This window comes from Delphinapterus leucas, chromosome 15, assembly GCF_059928025.1.
Source record: "Delphinapterus leucas isolate spDelLeu-1000000601 "Yukka" chromosome 15, BTC_Dleu_Yukka2, whole genome shotgun sequence".
Classification (NCBI taxonomy): Eukaryota; Metazoa; Chordata; class Mammalia; order Artiodactyla; family Monodontidae; genus Delphinapterus; species Delphinapterus leucas.
In genome coordinates, this window is record NC_143143.1 from 73,380,170 (window position 1) to 73,396,619 (window position 16,450).

General features: G+C 39.1%; 1 pseudogene; it reads left to right on the plus strand.

The window, feature by feature from the left end:
- The first annotated feature begins 75 nt into the window (after positions 1-75).
- LOC111184416 (transcriptional adapter 2-alpha pseudogene) lies at positions 76-15,303 on the plus strand (annotated as a pseudogene).
- Positions 15,304-16,450: the final 1,147 nt, after the last annotated feature.

A 16,450-nucleotide genomic window follows, 5' to 3' on the forward strand; every position in this document is an offset into this window, starting at 1 on the left:
GACACTAACTCAGAGTCCTGTCCTTGGCCTTGCGCAAGTGGTTTCCCGCTGAGCCTCAGTTTCCTTATCTCTAAAATGGGGCTAAAGATAGTCCTGACCTCACAACATGGCAATGAGAGGAACGTGGTGATGGTGCATGAATCACAACCAGCGCGGCCCTGGCCTTGGAACTCGCCAGCATCCTTCCCTCGTCAGCCTGGGGGCCTCTGGGCACTCTCCTTCCCAAAGCCGCTCACAGCTCTGAGGAAGGCTCGAGGGGCAGAGAGGATGCAGAGAACTGCTCCCCAGGGCCCTGTGGAGGAGGGAACCTGCCCCCACGACTGTCTCTTTCCCCCAAAGCAGGGCCAGGGCTGCCCGGGTGTATGTAGGTCAGAGTGTTACAGCCCCAGAAGGGATGGAGGTGGAGGCATCGCCCGAGCTGGGAGGCACCTATGTAGCTACCCCAGCAGCCCCAGCCTCCCGCACCTGTTGACAGGTCAGACCCAGCCTTTTGGAGGAGGTGGAGGAGAAGACAGGTAGGGGTAAAGCTTCCTCCAGACAGATCCCAGATCCCAGAAACCACACCCCCTAGTCAACTCTGGAGGCCCTTTCACAGATTGGGCTGGGAGACAGAGAAGGCTGGAGAATGACAGAAACAAGATGGACAGGGGGCCAGACCAGGCCTAGCTGGCCACAGAAGGTGACAGAAAGAGTCATCTCCCTGCCATGCGAACCCACAGATCCAGACACCTCCATGGAGACAACCAAAGAGCAGGGACCTCCGGTCCATCTCCTCCCCTCCCCAGAGGCACAGGGAGACACGTATTCTCACGTGGACAGGCACACAGGCTCAGGCACACATGTATGCGGCCGTTCCTAACGATACATGTGCAGATGCAAACCAGCAGACAAGCAGGCACAAAGATACACGTGTACATAGAGACAGACACACGTGTGTAAACACCATCTTACACTCAAATGTGTAGACAGGCACAGACAAGCACAAGGAAACTGGCAGGAGGACATTTACAGCCACACACGCAGGCAGGCTTACAGGCACAAAGCTAAACAGACAAAAGGCAAGCTGCTGGAAGCACTAAGAAACAGGCACACTCCACACACACACACACACACACACACACACACACACACACACACACACACACACACTGCACTGCTTGCTTTCCCCCAAACCCTTATTCTCCCCTACGAGGTAGAACCTGGAGCAGAGGAACCTACCCGTACTCACCTCCCTTCCTCCTGCCCAAGGTAGCAGGCAGCTGGCTCCCCAAAGCCAGGAGGGCCACCAGGAGAAGGAGGCTGTGGGCCCTCATGTTTCTGTTGCCAACACCTAATGAGGTGGAACCCAGAGGCCCCTAAATTAACATCTGCAGCCTCAGGGAGGCTAGAGCAACTGAGTCAGGGGAGGAAGGAGAGGGGCTGGATGGAGTGGCATGTGTCTGCCTCATCCTGGCCTCACTCCCTGCTCAAGAGCCTCTGTGCAAGGGCGCTTGTGCAAGAACTGATGGTGGGTGGGGACAGGCCCTGGGCGCCTGGGGCTAGGATCCAGTCCTGCCTGTATCACCGACGTGGGCTGTGATTTGGAGAAGCCTTGTTCCTCTTTGGACCTCAGTTCTTCTCATCTGTATAAAGAGTGAGGGTTGTTGAGTCAGATGCTCCCTTTCCTGGTTCTCTAAGACTTTGAAGGCCCAGCAATGGCTTAGGCAGAGGATAAAAGTCAGCTCTGAATGGCCAGGAGGGGTTTGCAGAGTTCTGGGTGCTTAGGAAGCATTCGAGTTAGGGTCAGAGCTCTCTGCTGGAGAAGGCTGGCCCAGGCTGGCACAGTGATTGAGGCCAGCCCTGGCCTCCCCTCTTGGGCTCCCGTGGATGGGAGAGTGAGACCTCCCCACCTTTGGTAAGGTCACCTTCAGTGGCATCCGGTAGAACTGCCCTCCACCTGGGGCTGACGGAGCTGTCGGGGCTGGATGGAGCAAGGGTTTAGGTTTGGCTGCGGTCGCTGGTCACAGCAGATGGAGGTGGCCTCTGGGACCCCTTCTCTGGCCCTAAGGGATCCTGAGCAAAAAATTGTCTCAGCCAAGGCCCCCACCGTACATTTCGCATCATCTCGCTCCTGCGTTTGGTGGAAGAGAGACAACTAGGGCTCAGGGTCCTAAGGGGCCCCAAGTAGAAACCCCACTGAACCTTAGTAACTTACCAGGACCGGATGAGATCAAGACCATCCTCCCCACCCTCCCATTTGAAAGATAAGGAAACTGTAGGCTGTCAATGGGAGGGGACTGGCTCAAGGACACAAAGTTAATTTCTAACTAGGCTGGGACATCTGTCATCACCTCTCCATGATCCCCATCCAGGTCCTTGGAAGTGAGGCAATACCTCATGTGACCCTGAGAAAGGAAGAGCATGTTCCAGTCAAGGACAGCTCCCACATTCAGGAAGTCCTTTCTTGGGTTTAACTTGAATCCCTTATGCTATCTTCTAAGCTCTCAGGAAAAGAGGAGCCCTGTCGTTTATGATCTGATGTGACTTCTGGAATTCTAGCATCCCCTTGGCAGCTTTATTTAGAAGGAGAATTTTATGAGGCTAATTTTTCTTCCTGATTACAAACTACATGTACATTGAAGAAATGCTTTTCCAATTAAGATGATTTTGTAGACATTTTCCGGTGTCATGAAGTGTCCTCCAATATCATCATTTCTAATGGTTATATGGTATTTTGTAAGATTGATACGCCAAAACATATATAATTAGTTCCTTATTGTGAAACACGTAAGTTTCCATTTTTTAGCTTTCATACATAAAGCTGTGAAACAATCTCTATACATACATTTTGAGTCACATCTTTATTTTCTTAGGGTAAATTTGTCAAAGTGGAAATGTACAAGTACAAACTTCCAATTATAAAATATGTAAGTCCTGGGAATGTAATGTACAGCATGGTGACTATAGTTAATAATACTGTATTAGATATTTGAAAGTTGCTAAGAGAGTAGATTTTGAAAGTTCTCATCACAGGAAAAAATTTTGTAACTATGTATGGCAACAGATGTTAAGTTTTATTGTTGTGGTCAATTTCACAATCTATACCAATAGCAAATCATTATGTGGTACACCAAAAAGTAATATAATGTTATATGTCAATTATACCTCAATATAAAACAAACGGTAGAAATGTAAATTGATACAGCCACTATGGAGAACAGTATGGAGGTTCCTTAAAAAACTACAAATAGAACTACCATACGACCCAGCCATCCCACTACTGGGCATATACCCTGAGAAAACCATAATTCAAAAAGAGTCATGTACCAAAATGTTCATTGCAGCTCTCTTTACAATAGCCAGGACATGGAAGCAACCTGAGTGTCCATCGACAGATGAATGGATAAAGAAGATGTGGCACATATATACAATGGAATATTACTCAGCCATAAAAAGAAACGAAATTGAGCTATTTGTAATGAGGTGGATAGACCTAGAGTCTGTCATATAGAGTGAAGTAAGTCAGAAAGAGAAAAACAAATACTGTATGCTAACACATATATATGGAATCTAAGAAGAAGAAGAAAAAAAAGGTCATGAAGTACCTAGGCGTAAGATGGGAATAAAGACACAGACCTACTAAAGCATGGACTTGAGGATATGGGGAGGGGGAAGGGTAAGATGTGACAAAGTGAGAGAGTGGCATGGACACATATACACTACTAAATGTAAAATAGATAGCTAGTGGGAAGCAGCCACATAGCACAGGGAGATGAGCTAGGTGGTTTGTGACCACCTAGAGGGGTGGGATAGGGAGGGTGGGAGGGTGGGAGACACAAGAGGGAAGAGATATGGGGATATATGTATATGTATAGCTGATTCACTTTGTTATAAAGCAGAAACTAACACACCATTGTAAAGCAATTATACTCTAATAAAGATGTTAAAAAAAAAAAGCAAAGGAAATTTGTAAATCTGTCACTACAGCTACTCTATCAGGCATGAATACCTTGCACATTTTGCAAAATACCTTTTAATCTTGTATCAAAAACGCAGTTTTTATGTGGATGTAGGATTGCTATAAGAAAGGCATACCTGTAGATTGTCCTAGTATCATTTAGTGAATAATTCATACTTTTGCCATTGATTGGAAATCAGAACTTTATAAAAACTCAAGTTTTATATGTAACAGGGTCTGTGTTTGGGGTTTCTGTTCTTCTTCATTGACTGTTTATTCTTGTGCCATCATTGCTTTGGTAATTGTAGCTTCACAATACATTTTAGTGACTGGTGGTGCCCATTACCCTTCATTAATCTTCATTAATCTAATTGTCTATGTCACAAGTGTTTCATTCTTTCATGTGGACCTAGCAATCATTTTTTTAAATTTCAAAACTAAATTCATTGTTTTTTGTTAAACATTTTATCATAAAAATTTTCACACACACACAAAAAAAACAGTAAATACTTTTCTGAGGCCCTGTATACCTATCAGCCAGATTCAACAATCAACATTTCTCCCAGCTTTGTTGATATATTAATTGACATATAACATTGTGTGAGTTTAAGGGGCACAATGTGATGATGTGGTACACGTGTATATTACATATCACCATAATAAGGTTAGTTACCACATTCTTGTCTTAAAAATTTATTTTATTGATTTAACAGTTGATTTACAATGTTGTGTTAGTTTCTGCTGTACAGCAAAGTGATTCAGTTATACATACATACATCCTTTTTCATATTCTTTTCCATTATGGTTTATCCCAGGATATTGAATATAGTTCCCTGTGCTATACAGTAGGACCTTGTTGTTTATCCATTCTGTATATAATAGTTTGCATCTGCTAATCCCAAACTCCCAATTCATTCCACCCCCACTGCCCTCCCCCCCAGCAACCACAAATCTGTTCTCTATGTCTGTGAGTCTGTTTCTGTTTTGTAGATAGGTTCATTTGGGTCATTTTAGATTCCACATAGAAGTGATAGCGTATGGTATTTGTCTTTCTCTTTCTGACTTACTTCACTTAGTATGATAATCTCTAGGCCCATCTATGTTGCTGCAAATGGCATTATTTCACTCTTTTTTATGGCTGAGTAATATTCCATTATATATATATATATATATATATATATATCTCACATCTTCTTTATCCATTCATCTGTCAATAGACACTTAGGTTGTTTCCATATCTTGGCTATTGTGAATAGTGCTGCTGTGAACATAGGGGTGCATGTATCTTTTTGAATTAGAATTTTGTCCAGATATATGCCCAGGACTGGGATTGCTGGATCATATGGCAACTCTATTTTTAGGTTTTTGAGGAACCTCCATACTGTGTTCCATAGTGGCTGCACCAATTTACATTCCCACCAACAGTGAACACATTCTTTAACTCACACGGTTACCATTCTGTGGTAGTTGTTGTCATGGTGAGAACATTGTTTTTTTCTTTTTTTTTCTTTTGTATCTGGGGTGATGAATGTTAACTAAACTTACTGTGGCCATCATTTCATGATATATGTAAGTCAAATCATTACACTGTACACCTTAAACTTAACAAAGAGTGCTGTGTGTCAGTGATCTCAGTAGAACTGAGAGGGAAAAGAGTGAGCAAACTCCAGCAAGAACAACAAAAAAAGCTCTACTCTTAGCAACCGTCAAGTGGACAATACAGTATTGACAGCTAAAGTCATCATGCCGTACATTACACCTCTGGAACTTATAAGTCTCAGCAATTAACATTTGACAACACTTCCTTCTTGTATAGCCCGCCCCTTTTCTGGCTGAAGTATTTTAAAGTAAATCCACTGCATCTCTCATTTTTATCCTTCAATACTTCAGTTTGCATCTCAAAGAAATAAGGACATGTTCTCATGTAATCACAATACCGTTGTCATACCTAACACAATTAACAGTATTTCCTTAACATCATCTAATAGCCTATTTTTCTTACCATCTCAGAAAGGACTTGGTACACTTCGTTTGTTTGAATGGAATCCAAACAAGTCACACACATCGAGTTGGTTGTACGTCTCTTAAGTTTCTTTTAATCTCGAACATTTCTTCAACTCGTACTTCTCTTCCTTCCCATCCTCCTCTTCCTACTTCATGTTATTTATTTGTTGAACGAAACAGAGGAATTGTTCTTTAGAGTATCCCATGTTACTTCCCTGTGATATCTTTCAACTTACTCCTCTATCCTTCGTATTTCCCGTAGATGAGTTTTGTTGAGGTTCAAGTTCGGTATTTTGACAAGAACACATCACAGCCATGCTGTGTGTTTGTATTCAACATCTCAGGAGGAAGACTTTTAGTGCAGTGAAGATAGACGAATGCTTTTTAGGTGAAATCCCCTCATACTCTCTTTGTAAAGTGGTGCTTTCCTACTTACAAACTGCAGATAAACTGTGAGGTGAAGACTTGGCCCCCTGTAAATATCCAGACCCAGTCAAACTTTTACCAAATGATTTTAGAAGCCATGGATAATCATCACCTGAATCAATTACTTTATTAGAGGTTGGAAAACCCACTGGGTTTTGATTTTGATTATATTTAAGTTATAAATGATGTTGGCCAAGAAGGACATCTTGACCTTGTAGAGGCTTCCTGTTTGGGGAAGAGCATATCTTTTTAGAATCTTTTTTTTCCCCATTATGGAAAATTTCAAAATCAATTTATCCATATCTTTTAAAATGTCATTTAGTAAAATTTTGTAGGTTTTTTTCAGAGAATTTCTGTACATTTCTAGATGCATTTATTTGTAGGTATTTTATGTGTTTTGATAATGCTCAATAGTAATTTTTTTACTCATATTTTCTATCTAGTTTTTGCTAGTATTTAATAATATGAATTACCCCTACTTAATTACCAAGAGAAATTTGAGAGGTTTTTTTTTGAATTTTATTCTTTTTTTTTAGAGCAGGTTCTTATTAGTTATCCATTTTATACATATTAGTGTATATATGTCAATCCCAATCTCCCAATTCATCCCACCATGAGCACCACCACCACCACCCACCCCGTCGCTTTCCCCGCTTGGTGTCCATACGTTTGTTCTCTACATCTGTGTCTCAATGTCTGCCCTGCACACTGGTTCATCTGTAACATTTTTCTAGGTTCCACATGTATGAGTTAATATACAATATTTGTTTTTCACTTTCTGACTTACTTCACTCTGTATGACAGTCTTTAGATTCATCCACATCTCTACAAATGACTCAGTTTTGTTCCTTTTTATGGCTGAGTAATATTCCATTGTATATATGTACCACATCTTCTTTATCCATTCATCTGTCGATGGACACTCAGGTTGCTTCCATGTCCTGGCTATTGTAAATAGAGCTGCAATGAACATTTTGGTACATGACTCTTTTTGAATTATGGTTTTCTCTGGGTATATGCCCAGTAGTGGGATTGCTGGGTCATATGGTAATTCTACTTTTAGTTTTTTAAGGAACCTCCATACTGTTCTCCATAGTGGCTGTATCAATTTACATTCCCACCAACAGTGCAAGAGAGTTCCCTTTTCTCCACACCCTCTCCAGCATTTGTTGTTTGTAGATTTTCTGATGATGCCCATTCTAACTGGTGTGAGGTGACACCTCATTGTAGTTTTGATTTGCATTTCTCTAATAATTAGTGATGTTGAGCAGCTTTTCATGTGCTTCTTGGTCATCTGTATGTCTTCTTTGGAGAAATGTCTATTTAGGTCTTCTGCCCGTTTTTGGATTGGGTTGTTTTTTTTTTTTTAATATTGAACTGCATGAGCTATTTATATATTTTGGAGATTAATCCTTTGTCCATTGATTCGTTTGCAAATATCTTCTCCCATTCTGAGGCTTCCCTTCTCGTCTTGTTTGTAGTTTCCATTGCTTTGCAAAAGCTTTTAAGTTTTATTAGGTCCCATTTGTTTATTTTTGTTTTTATTTCCATTACTCTAGGAGGTGGAGCAAAAAAGATCTTGCTGTGATTTATGTCAGAGAGCGTTCTTCCTGTGTTTTTCTCTAAGAGTTTTATAGTGTCCAGTCTTACATGTAGGTCTCTAATCCATTTTGAGTTTATTTTTCTGTATGGTATTAAGGAGTGTTCTAATTTCATTCTTTTACACGTAGCTGTCCAGTTTTCCCAGCACCACTTATTGAAGAGACTGTCTTTTCTCCATTGTATATCCTTGCCTCCTTTGTCATAGATTAGTTGACCATAGGTGCGTGGGTTTATCTCTGGGCTTTCTATCCTGTTCCATCTATCTATATTTCTGTTTTTGTGCCAGTACCATATTGTCTTGATTACTGTAGCTTTGTAGTGTAGTCTGAAGTCAGGGAGTCTGATTCCTCCAGATCCATGTTTTTCCCTCAAGACTGCTTTGGCTATTCGGGGTCTTTTGTGTCTCCATACAAATTTTAAGATTTTTTTGTTCTAGTTCTATAAAAAATGCCATTGGTAATTTGATAGGGATTGCATTGAATCTGTAGATTGCTTTTGGTAGTATAGTCATTTTCACAATATTGATTCTTCCAATCCAAGAACATGGTATATCTCTCCATCTGTTTGTATCATCTTTAATTTCTTTCATCAGTGTCTTATAATTTTCTGCATACAGGTCTTTTGTCTCCCTAGGTAGGTTTATTCCTAGGTATTTCATTCTTTTTGTTGCAATGGTAAATGGGAGTGATTCCTTAATTTCTCTTTCAGATTTTTCATCATTAGTGTATAGGAATACAAGAGATTTCTGTGCATTAATTTTGTATACTGCAACTTTACCAAATTCATTGATTAGCTCTAGTAGTTTTCTGGTGGCATTTTTAGGATTCTCTATGTATAGTATCATGTAATCTACAAACAGTGGCAGTTTTACTCCTTCTTTTTCAATTTGTATTTCTTTTTCTTCTCTGATTGCCATGGCTAAGACTTCCAAAACTATGTTGAGTAATAGTGGTAAGAGTGGACATCCTTGTCTTGTTCCTGATCTTAGTGGAAATGCTTTCAGTTTTTCACCACTGAGAATGATGTTTGCTGTGGGTTTGTCATATATGGCCTTTATTACTTTGAGGTAGGTTCCCTCTATGCCCACTCTCTGGAGAGTTTTTATCATAAATGGGTGTTGAATTTTGTCAAAAGCTTTTTCTGCATCTATTGAAATCATCATATGGTTTTTCTTCTTCAATTTGTTAATATGGTGTATCACATTGATTGATTTGCGTATATTGAAGAATCCTTGCATCCCTGGGATAAATACCACTTGATCATGGTGTTTGATCCTTTTAATGTGTTGCTGGATTCTGTTTGCTAGTATTTTTTTAGGATTTTTGTATCTATATTCATCAGTGATATTGGTCTGTAATTTCCTTTTTTTGTAGTAACTTTGTCTGGTTTTGGTATCAGGGTGATGGTGGCCTCATAGAATGAGTTTGGGAATGTTCCTTCCTCTGCAATTTTTTGGAAGAGTTTGAGAAGGATGGGTGTTAGCTCTTCTCTAAATTTTACTTGCAAATTTTACTTGCATTCACAATGTGAGCTTTTAATATGTAGACTCAAATCTTTTATTTCAGAGATATTTTCCTCAATTATAGTTTTAAATAATTCTTCTATTTTGTTGTTTTGATTTTCTTCTTTGTGGGACTTGATTTATGTGTCTGGTGAATCTCCATTGACTTTTTAATATTTAAGACTCTCTCTGTATTTTTAAGCTACTTCTTTATTTTTATTTCATGTTCTTTGCTTTTCTTATGTTTTCCATTTTCTTCCTTACTTTACTTAGTCCTTATTTATGAAATGTTTTTGTCCTCTTCTTCAATTTCTCTACTGTCTTTCAGATTCTATTTCACATCTCCCTGCTATTTTGCTATCTCTTCTTTGAGTTTCTGTATTTCTGCTTTATGGTGGTTCCTCATACCTTTAATTTGCTTTACTAATTTTAAACATTTATTTTAGAATATCAGTTTTTCTCAGCTTTATGGTGACATTGTACTGGGGATTTTTAAAAATCCTGTTTTAAATGCTTTTAAGCTTTGCTACTCATTTCTGTTTTTTAAATTTCTTTCTTATTTTAAAATCAGTAGATTTTCATGGACCAGTTATTGAAAGGAATATCTTACTGGAGTGGGAAGGGTTGGAGGTTAGAATAGTTTCCTTAGTTTCTTAGCTCAAGGGCTCCCTCCTCTGTTGCTACAATAACGGACAGTTTTCTTAATACACGTGTGGACTTCTTTGATTGTTAAGTACTCGTTTGAAATAGGAGGGCTTCCGCCAATAGCCATGGCCACTAAGAGATATTACTCCAACATTTCAAGGTAATAGCCTCTCTCAATACTCCATATTCTTTTTCCCCGATGCATTTTCTTTTATCTTTCTTTTTTTTTTTTTTTTTATCTCCCAGCACTTGTGTCCGACTTTTCTTGTTCTCAGACCCGTTCACTTCAACTCCCACGCAAGGTGGGTGCTTTGCCTTCTGGGAGGTGAATATTTGCTGATGTTTGGAAGTGTAAGTGTGGGAGGGTGCAGGGGTATGGCAGGTACCTGCAGTGTCTTCATCAACAAGCATTTCAACTGATCCCAGAATGCCTTCCTGCAGGGGTTGTAAATCAAATGCCTATCTTTTCCCAGACTTTTTCACATCCAGGATTTCACGTGTGATTTGGGTTCTTACAGTGAAATGTGCTCGTACAATAGCTGAAGTTCTTTTTCTGCTTGAACTACCTAGAGTGATTTCTTTTGACTGCATCAGAATAACACATTATTATATTTTTACATTATGACACATAATTTAAGCATCTCTTCTTAACACTTGCATTAATGATTACATGTATATAGGGACTTCCCTGGTGGTCCAGTGGGTAAGACTCGGTGCTCCCAATACAAGGGACCTGGGTTCGATACCTGGTCTGGGAAATAGGTCCCACATGCGTGCCACAACTAAGAATCCACATGCCGCAACTAAGAAGCTCACAAGCCGCAGCTATAAGATCCCACATGCCGCAACAAAGACCCCGTGCAGCCAAAATACATAAATAAATAAAATAAATATTTTTAAAAAGTGATTACATGTATATAATCACTTCTTTAGATACAACTCTCAATTACCCTTTCTCCACTCACATGATTGCTTAAGTTCTTTATGAATTTTAATTTTCTTTATTTGATATGTTCAGATTACTTTTGCTGTGATGAAATAAAATTCATATTTTCAGGCAGGACAAGAAAAAATTAAACATAAAATTCTCTCTCTGCATTCGTTTGGGTCTCTTCCCTCCCTCCCTAATAAGCAGTGTGCATCTGCATTACACATTAACCAAACCTCCTCAAAGAAAGGAGTGTCTGCTTGACCATAAAGATAATTTTTTCCCCTTTCTTTTGACACTAGCAGTGTAACTTCTTAAAAGAATAGCATTCTTTCCCAATTCTGTAGTGGGTCATGGACTTGCTTCTCTCTTTGTATGTGCTTACCCGGACTATGTATCCTTGGTGAACTTTGTGTAAAGTATCAGTATGTCATTTTGATGTATGATCCTTTGTCTCGAAAATGTATATGACTGTGCCTTCAACTTCCACCTGGTGGAACAGTTTCTCAGAGCTTCCTGAGAGTCTGTATTCTGGATTATAATTCTCAGTTTGGCTCAAATAAAATTCCCTCTTTTCTTCTTAACTTGACTGTTAACTGAAGTTTCGTCGACAGTTGTGACAAGCAAAAAAATTAGAAACTAATACATATAAAGGAAAAACTACTCATACTTGTCCCCTCCCAATGTTCACAGCAGTGTGTATTCCTTCAAACCCTTTTCCTTTTTCATACATAAATATTGTCAGGAGTTCTATATTCGACTGAAATATTATCAAAACACATATATTACTCTCCTACTTTTTTTTTTCTGTTGGTAAGATTTCATGGACATTTATATTTATAAATATAATAGGATCACATCAGACTTGATGAGTTCTTTGGTAAAGTAATGTTTATTTATTTGTTTGTTTTTATTGCCTTCTCCTTCCTTCTATCCTACCTTTTTAACCTGTATTCTCCTATCAACCACTCAGGGAATGTATATTAATATTATGATGTGCAGCCTTCTTAATATAACCAAAATGATATTTGTTTACTACAACCAAGTTAAAAACATACTCTCATTATGTGCAATCATCTGTTTTGGGACTCTCTATTCTGTTTCATTTACATATCTGTCATTGTTTTAATACCACTTTATCATAATTATTAGAGCTTTAAAATAAACCTTGATATTTCCTATATCAAGTCTTATTAAATTATTCTTCAAGAGTATCTTGGCTATCTTGTCTTTTGCACTTTTTGTATGCATTTTAGAATTATATTGCCTTTTTTTTTGGTTTACTTTTACAAAAACCTTTCTGGGGGTTTGATAGCATTGAGACTAAAAATCAGTTTGAAGAGAATTGGCATCCTTATCATATTCAGTCTTCCAATCCATGAACATGGTATACCTTTCTGATTTGGGGGTGTTCAAAAATGTCTCTCCCTAGAGTTTTCTAATTTTCTCTGTAGTGGTTCTGCACAAACTTTATTACATTTATTCATAAGCTCTTCATATTTTATATAATTATATATATCATTAAAATTTCATTTACTGATTTGTATTGTTGATGTATAGAGTACCATTGATTTTTGTATAGTTCCTTTGTATGTGTCTGTCATGATAAACTCTCATTGATTCTAACAATTTATCTGTAGATTTGTCTGGAATTTTTTGAACACAGTTGCATCATCTTTGAATAATGACAGTTTTGTTTTTCCTTTCCAATACTTACTTGCACCTTTTATTTCTTCTACTTGCCTGATGTTATAGAATAAGTTATCCAGAATAATACTGAACAGAATTGGGAATAGTTCCTGATTTTATAGGGAGAGGTTAAAACCTTTCACATTTGTGTATGATGTTTGCTATGGGGTAGTTTTTTTATCACTTTAAAAAATTATTCTTCATTCCTAATTTGCTATTTTTGTATTGCAACTGCATCTTGAATTTTATTGCATGCTGCTTGGTATCTAAGCTTATATTTTTTTCTTTAATCTGTTAGTGTGGTGAATTACATTAATTGAGTTTCTAGCATTAAACTACCTTTGATAGCTCAGATAAATTAAAATTCGTCACAAAAAATTGTCCTTTTTGCATATTACTGCCTTCAGGTGGTAAGTGACTTACTTAGGATTTTTGTGTTCATGAATCTATGTTCTATGAGTGAGACTGGCTTAGAATCTTCCTTTTTCTTAGTATCCTTGTTGAGAATTTTATTTTTTAACAGCTTTATTGAGATATAATTGACACAAATTCTTATTAAGTTCTGGTATCAAGATTATGTTTACTTCATAAAACGTGCTGGAAATTGTATCTTATTTTCATTTATAGCATATTAGAATTAGTTGTTCCTTGATTGCCTTTTCTTATGAAGAAATCTGATCCTAATGCTTTTTTTTGGTCAAATAAGTGTTGACTGTTGATTCCATCTCTAGGATAGTTACAATATTCTTCAGATTTTCTACTTTTTCTGGTGTCTGTTTCAATTTAGAAAGTTTTTTTTTTCTATGATCATTTAGATTTTTTTTTTTAGCACATGAATTGAAAGAAAATAATGAACCAATTTCACCAGTTTAAGGATATCATGAAGCAGAAATGCAGAAGTCCAGAGCAGAAGTAACCAAACAACAGGAGGCAATATCTAGATAAGAGGAGGAAAGCGTGCCACCCTGAGCTGTTTTGTGCAGGTCTAAGAATGAGGTAAACTTTTTATTTAGGCGGAGGAGGGGGACGCGGTGACGGGAGTGGTGGTCAGTTTTGGTGTATGTGTTGGCCAGTTCTGAAATCTCCTTGAAAGAGCCCTACATTGAGGAAGATCAAAGCAACAGTCTTTGCCAACTGGGAAATGGACCGTTTGAGTTCCTTTAGCATGTTTCACTCGAGGATTTGAGTACAAGAAACATCAAAGTGATCATACTTATGAAATAATGACCTCAGATTTTCCTGTTCTTGACCCCAGCTGGACTGCTCAAGAAGAAATGGCCCTTTTAGAAGCTGTGATGGACTGCGGCTTTGGAAATTGACAGGATGTAGCCAATCAAATGTGCACCAAGACCAAGGAGGAGTGAAGCATTTCATCAGTAACCATCTGTTTGCATCTACCCTGCTGAACCTGAAGCAAGCAGAGGAGGCAAAAACTGCTGACACAGCCATTCCATTTCACTCTACAGATGACCCTCCCCGACCTACCTTTGACTCCTTGCTTTCTCGGGACATGGCAGGGTACATGCCAACTCAAGCAGATTTCAATGAGGAATTTGACAATTATTCAGAAGAGGACTTGAGAGACATTGATTTTGTTGAAGATGACTCGGACATTTTACACACTCTGAAGATGGCTGTTGTAGATATCTATCATTCTAGGTTAAAGGAGAGACAAAGGAGAAAAAAAATTATAAGAGACCATGGATCAATCAACCTTAGAAAATTTCAGTTAATGGAACGGCAGTATCCCAAGCTAGTCCAAGACCTTTCTGAAACAATGAGGCGATTTGCAAGGATAGTGGTGCCAGTGGAGCATGACAAGTTCATTGAAAGCCATGCATTGGAATTTGAACTCCGAAGGGAAATCAAGAGGCTCCAGAAATACAGGACAGCAGGCATTACCAATTTTTGTAGTGCCAGAACCTAGGATCACCTCAGAAAGACTCCAGAAGAGGAACGTCTCAAACGCCCTATGCTCCCAGAGGTTCTCCAGTACATCCAGGACCGTAGCACCTGCCAGCAGTGGCTCCGCCGGCAGGCTGACGTTGATTCTGGCCTGAGTCCTTCCGTACCAATGGCTTCGAATTCAGGTAGACGAAGTGCACCACCCTTGAACCTCACTGGCCTCCCTGGCACAGAGAAGTTGAATGAAAAAGAAAAGGAGCTCTGTCAGATGGTGAGGTTGTTCCCAGGAGCCTATTTAGAATACAAATCTGCTCTACTGAACGAATGTAACAAGCAAGGAGGCTTGAGACTGGCACAGGCAAGAGCACTCATCAAGATAGACGTGAACAAAACATGGGAAATCTATGATTTCCTCATCCGAGAAGGATACATCACTAAAGGCTGAGGCTCTCTGGGCCTAGTGGGCCAGAGGACAGCACTGGCATTCTGGAGTTTGTTTCTGAGCTGAATTCTCCTTGTAAAAAGAGGGGAAGAAACAAAGGAAACCTTAACTTGTATTAATGTCTACTTTCTTCTCCACCCTGCTTTAAAATACTCCTGTTGTTGGTACCGTGCTGCAGGGTTATGTGTTAGATAAACTATTTTTAATTGTGTGTGGGCATTCATTCCTAACACCTCATGTAATGAAAACAAGAACCATGGTACCTCACATCACAGTGTTGGTAGAAATAGAACTAAACCAGTCTTTAGTCCCAGGAGTCCAGCTCAGATCTTTGTACTTGCTTGGGAGGTTGGTTTTCTGATTATCTGTTTTGCCTTCAAACATTACAGACAGGTTTAAAATAAAGAGGTTATAGAGAGAGAAAGCTTTCTTTTTATGTCTGAGGATTTTTTTAAGCTGACAACTTACGTTTATGAGCAAAGAGGAGGAAAATCTCCCCATGATGGTCTTGTCCCAAACTGCATCTTCAACTTTAATGTCTGGCTTTGTAACTTGCAGCCTGGCTGTCTAATCTATAGTAGACTTTTGAAGAGGTGGCACCAGATATAAAATGTCTCTGTTATTTTTAGAATTAATGGATTAAAATGTTTTGCTACTTAATTTGTGGGTGTGTCAAATATTCTGGTAACTAAAGCACACTTAGGGTGTTGGATGCACACCTCATCATGCTGCACTGTCTCTGCTAACATGTGTGTCCTGGGCTCACCCTGTTCTCACCCTTGGCTTCCCTGGGTGCCAGACCCCTGTGGATGGAGGTGATGCAATTAACCTCAGTGTTGCTTAGATTAAGACCTAAACCCTAATTTCTCAATGGTGAAAGGCTAGCCTACAATAAGGAGTTACTTGTAAAACAAAAGGAAAGCCTTTTCATATATGGAACTCACTAGATATGAGGGTGAGTGACCCCACCACATCTGAAACTTGGTCCTCAAATCTTTCTGCGCAATAAGAAGCCAAACCCTGAGTCAGGGTTTTCCCTTTTCTGTTAGAAGCAAAGTTGTATAGAAATACTTCAGAATCCGCACAAATTACCTCCAGTAGCTGACTGATTCTTTAATTCTTTCAATATTCAAAATATCTAATCCACATATTACATGCCTTGTTGGAAGTATCTGCTCAAACTTCTTGACTGATGTAAATATGCATGCAGTTTGCTAATAGACTTCATCTAGAGGGTAACAAATGAAATGGAAACTCTTAGGGTCTGAGGGAAACAGAATAAAAGACTTCAGTGTTTAAAAAAAAAATTTTAGGGCTTCCCTGGTGGCGCAGTGTTTGAGAGTCCGCCTGCCGATGCAGGGGACCCGGGTT